Source organism: Chinchilla lanigera, unplaced genomic scaffold (assembly GCF_000276665.1).
Source record: "Chinchilla lanigera isolate Chin_1 unplaced genomic scaffold, ChiLan1.0 scaffold00009, whole genome shotgun sequence".
In the NCBI taxonomy this organism is placed as follows: domain Eukaryota; kingdom Metazoa; phylum Chordata; class Mammalia; order Rodentia; family Chinchillidae; genus Chinchilla; species Chinchilla lanigera.
Genome location: NW_004955410.1, coordinates 2,512,139 through 2,518,138, shown reverse-complemented (window position 1 = coordinate 2,518,138; position 6,000 = coordinate 2,512,139).

Sequence of the window (6,000 nt, the reverse complement as noted above, 5' to 3'; positions counted from 1 at the left end):
TTTCACTGCTTTTCAGCAACTCGCTTCTATCTTAATTTAAAGGTAACGGCCTCCATGTGGCAAGTGAGTGGGAAGGCCATACATACCCTTAATGACTTTAGCCTTGATTTATTGGATCTCTCTGAGACATTTTAGTGGGTGTTTGTTGTTCAATACTTTAAAATTCTATCATCAACTGCAGCTGCTTTTTTCCAACTCCAGAAGGGTCATAGAATTTCAGTACTTTTTATTCCATTTTACTTCTTCCACAATGGCTTGTTTATTCTGGAGTTGCTCTCTTTGATGGTAATACCTTGTTAAATGTAGTCAATAATGTTCAATGTATAATAACATAGTGGGGTCCTCCTGGATGGGATTGAATTTAAAGACCCACCCCCTCTACCCTCATGCATTGCCATTGAAATGACTACATTTCCCCCAATTTCCTAAAGGAAAAACTTCTCCATTTTTCCTGGTGACATAAATTTTCATTTCTTTGCGTTCAGTCTGTCAACATTCTGTCTGAATATTTTCTTTGCTTATAGTTTGATCTCCTTGCATTGGGGGAAACAATATTTCACTGTTCTTTCTTTAGATTTTGCAAGTGGGAAAATTGCTAGGGAGAAAACACCTGTATATAAGTAGATTCTTTAAGGTCTTGGTCCTATTATTCTATTACAAGGAATAAGTAACAATAGCCGTAATAACTGATTGTACTTTCCTTAATTGTTTCTCATGACTGGGAGACCCAAAACCCAGAAGCTAAAGGATGAGGGGTTTATTCTGGGTCACAGTCTCACGATTTTCAGTCTACATTCACCAGGCTGGCACACAGAAACGGCACGGTGGAAGGGCTGGGCAGAGGAAACCTGCTCATGTCATGGCTGCCAGGAAGCAGAGAGAAGAGAGCAGGAAATAAACCCTTCTGGGTGGTGTGACCACCGCCTCTGGCCAAGTACCACTTCCTGACAGTAAGTCAGCTGTGTGGCTGCCATGATCCAATCACCAATCACCTCCCAAACACCCGCCTGCCGCATGGGGGGCCTTTCCAAGACACTGTGATCCAACCCATAACAGTACTGATTGGGCAAAGCCAGAGCAGGTGCTGGATAAGACCAGGCTCCGAGGCCTTGAGGAAGTGGGAGCACCTTTCTGGGATGATTGTTGTTGTCTGTCACTGCTGCTTAACTCTGAGCTTAACTCTGAGGTCTGAGAAGTGACAGGGAAGCAGTTGCTAACTAGTCAGGATTATAAGTAGGACTTGTGAGCCCTTGTCAGTGTCACAGTGCAGCAAAAGTACCCTGCAGAGGGTGAGTCTTTGTATTTACAGGTCTCCACGTCGTGTCAGTGCTTACCGCGGAGCTGTTCACAGAAGCAGGAGCACCATTCGGGCTCCAGATCTGCTCCAGCTTTCTTGTTTCTGTCGTGTGTTCTGGCCAACATTCCACGTTTAGATTTTGACTCGTGGAGCGGATACCTGAGACTTCTGTCTTTGTTTTGGTAGCACTTATGCCACGTCGAGGATTTGAATGATCCCGGTGGCACTGAGCTTGTTTCTCTCCCCAAAATTTCTGATTGTAGGACTTAATTATTGGAGATTGGTGCAAAAAATTGCCACTTCATTCTTACAAGAGGATTTTTTAAAAATGTCTTCAATTTGTGGACTCATAATTTTGAATATTTTTTCTTTCTTGGTTGGCATATCTGGTTTTAAGTACTGCATTTTTTAACCAATTCAGTAACTTTAATTTTAGTGTCAATCAGCAAAAATTCTCATTGGCTTTCCAATGTTGTGCCTAGAGTCACAATTATATTATTTTTAACCCCACGCACACATGTGCATACATAGGCACATGAACACATATGCACATACATGCACACATACACGCACACACATACATAAACATGCACATGCATGCACACATACACACATGCACATGTGCACCACACACACACACCTGTGTGAATAAACAATTTTTTGCTAACATTGAAAAATCAGTAAATGTACTCTCTCTTTAAATCTAAAATAGTCACTTTAGGCCTTAAATCCAAAAAGATTAGTCTCAAAATGTAGTAGCCATAAGCCAAATGATTCTATGATTCAGCTTGTTTAACATGTTAGGAAAAACTCTAAAAATAAACATCTGAAACAAGTAGAATTACTTACTAACATTTAAGAAAAATAGAAGAATCACTTCAACCCAGTTCTAAGAGAATCAGTACCTACACATTAAATTTTTGCATTTGTGATTTTATATTATCAAAACTAGAAAGTAATAAGATTTCTATTTTCACATTTTTAAGTAAAAGGTTTTCTTTTTCTATTTACTTCTGACCTTTATAATGTCTAATTCCTGTGATGTATTTCATTACATCATTTCATTTTTATTTTGAGAAGTTTTTATTAGTCCATGCTTGCAGTACATAATGATCACACTCATTATGGGGAGTTGGTACATGCACATAACAAGTCTCAATTCTGTTTTTCCCTTACATCATTTTATAGTGTAGGTAACTGAGACACTCATCCTGCTACTATAACAACTATCAGATCTAGTTTTATTAGAAGTCATAATATATTTAGTGTTCCAGAGTATTTCCTAAGAAATAAAATTCCTTATTCTTCGATAATAGTAAACTGTGTAGTGATTTTTTTAAAATTTTATTTTAAAGGAGAAAGAATGGAAGCAAAATAACAAAACTAAAGAAAAAAGTGAAACAATACAAAAACAATAAAAACAATACAGAATTTCAAAATAAGACGATAGGAAATGAACAATGGTGGTTGTATTATATACTATTTTCAAAGTAGTTGCGCAGATCAACAGATACAGGTATGCAAGACTGGTCGAACAACTAAACATTAACCGTTCCTCTCAATAAACTAGACATCGGATTGTCTCCTCAGTGTAGGAATCTGCAAGAGTAAATAAAATCTGAAAGGTGCAATAGATATTGTGAAAGGGGAAGAAACTGTTCAAAAAGAATAGCTGGGGTGAGGGAAGGGAGAGAGCAAGGAAAGAAGGAAGGAAAAAATGCATAGTGATTTTGCAAATGCCACTGAATGCATCAATTTATCTGCTAGGAAAGCTCACTCCCTTGTTAATACCCACTTTGCCAGATTAAAAGAAGAAAACAGCCAAAGAACCCAGGATCACAGAGCAGCAGACGTGGGCGGGCTTCTCCGTGCATGAGTTAACCGGCCAGCATCAACAGACAGGCGCTACGCGAGGCCTCCTTCCGCAGCATGAGCTCCACACCGGCTTCTCTTTCAGACCACTGAAAGTGGTTTTCAGTGTTGCCTGTGCTGCAGGTTGAGAAGAACTTGAACTCCAAAGGCAGCGTGCTCTGCAGGGGAATACCTTTCACCGGGCCTGTGTGGGCATGGCCCAGGAGTCAACATTAATATTATTCTTTCAAGGGTTTTTAGCGTATAAAAACATGACCTTTTATCGACTCATTTACGATTCTTAGTGGAAATCTTCTAGTTCATGTTACAATAACTGATCTTTGGGGATTTGAGTGGGCAATTACTCAGCTAAATAAAGCAATTGCTTTTCTAATCTGCTCATGTAATGTTTAGTTAACCTGTTCAAAACCAAGCATGGAGGGACGCTCTTGCTTGTTTCCTTTTCCTTATGAGTCGTAGGGGACTGTCAGTGCATTCCTGCAGTGCCTGTATAAACTGGATCTTAGCAATACATTATGTTTGAAGTTCTGTGCAAATATCACAAATGCGAAGTAGAGAACAAATTTGGAAAGTGTTATTTTAATATTCCAATTGGCAAAGCACATTTTTCAAGACTGAGCAGGAACATATTTCTCTCCTGATTTTAAATTTGTGATTAAATGGTACACTTTCCCTGTTACACCAAGGAAGAAAATACTCAATTTGGGAACTAAGTCAATATAGGAATTGTCCACATGTGTTGGAGACATAGACATCTTCTTGGAACTTCAGGAACTAGTACTGAATTTAAATCACTTGAAGTGAATGTTCTGAACAATATATCCCCACTGCTGCTGGAGATTTAATCTCAAGGTAGAGATATGAATTGGGTGAGAGGCTGGAAAGCTTTGGATTGCATGGCTGGAGCAGAAGAAACAACGGGAAGGTCATGAATGTGTCCTGACACTAGTTTGGTGACACAATAAACAAATCAAAACAGTGAATTTGGTGAATTGCAGACAGATGGGAGTGGAGATGAGGCATCGACAGAGCCAGGACAAACCGTGCGGCTCCGGAGACCAGGTGCTCACTCCTGGTGGCCCCGGGTAAGCTGTGAAGTTACACAGCCACACGTTTGCTTGCACACCAGGATCAAGGAGCCAGCTCTTAATGTTCTAGGGCACTGGGCTGTCTCATGAGAGCTCACTTGAGGACTCTCGCAGATGATGTGCTTTTTACCGTCATCTACAAGGGGCAATTTTCAAATCTTTCCCTTTTTCTGACTTCCAGACCCAATCATTTCTTTAGTACTTCATGATACACAACACGACTCTGCAGAAAGCTGACTTCCCCGTCACCTCATACGCATCTTGCCACACGTCTTACCACTCCCAGTGCCGAGATTTCTGCCTTGGCTCCAAAGGCAGTTACACAGTCACTTAAGTGCAAATCATGGAAATGAGTCAGGAGGAAGAAATATCAAGACTGCAGAAATCCAAGAAAGTGGATGTTTTGGTACATAATAAGGGTATATTGCTTACATTGAATGCAAGGCATTCAAAACTTACTGGTAGAGCAGAGATTTTAAGACAATATACACAGGATAATAGGTTGGCATGTTTTGGTACATAATAAGGGTATATTGCTTATATACGCAAGGCATTCAAAACTTACTGGTAGAGCAGAGATTTTAAGATAATATACACAGGATAATAGGTGGCAAACACTAAACAGTACACTCTAATTCCTACAGAAGCCTGTTCTTCAGAGTCTTCCCTCCAATACAAATCCCTGGCTGATGGACCCGTCACCTCTTTAGCTAGACCAAAAGCCTTTCATCTGCACTTCGTTTTCTCAGTCGATCGGTACCGCTCACCTTTCTCATTGCTGCAGTGCCTGGCATACACAGGTTGAGGAGCAGAGGCTTGATGTGGCTCCTGGTTTCAGAGGCTGCAGTCCATGGTGAGCAGGCACCAAGACAGGAACATCATGGCAGAACAGGATGCCAGAGCAAAGCTGCTTAGCTCGTAGTAGCTGGGAAGAGAGCGGGGAGAGAGCCAGGGAGGAATGGGCCAGGATCTGTCTGTAGGACTCCCATGTCCATGACCCACTCAGAGCGAGCTTCACTAACCCGTTCCAGGTTTCTTTCTCCCATCAAGCTGGCAAAGCAGGAGGAACACTTGCCCCGTTCTCCTTTCTTCTGGTATGTTTACAGCCAAGCCGGGAGGGGCAACTCAAAATGTTCTTCGACGTTACAGAAAAGATGCAGTTGAGTGCCAAGCTTTGTCTTCTATGTAGGACACTGGCTTTGAGTTGCTCAGGGACCCTTTTTGATTGTGGGAGGTGGTGAAGAAAGTAGGAGTAATGGAGAGATTGGGGAGATAGATACTCAGCAATCACACCCTTCTGTGTAAATACTTCTTTGTGCCTGTGTGTGAGTGTGGGAAGAGGCTGAGAAGAAGGCAAACTGTCACATGTCCCTTGGCATCTTGGGAAAATTGAGGCAGATTTGAATGGTTTGATCACGAGTCCCCTTGCACACTGTGCTCTTGTGGACAAGCCCCTCCCCTGCCACAATACTCTGCTGGACACAAGGGACCGGCTCGAGGCTGCTGATCTCTCAGTAGTGGACTTGGGTTTCTCTGCCAGTGTGCTGAATTATTCAAACCTGGCAATATTCTCCTGTGGGAATCAGGGGTCCCTCATCCGTGTGGTACCGAAAGCCTGCTTCCTCCTGACCCTGGCTAACCGCAGGCGGCCTACAGGAGTGTCATCTCTGCTCTCTGCAGGGTGTGGGTACACAGGACTGGAAGCCTACTGCCACCCTCATCTGTCCGGGGATGCTGTGTGTG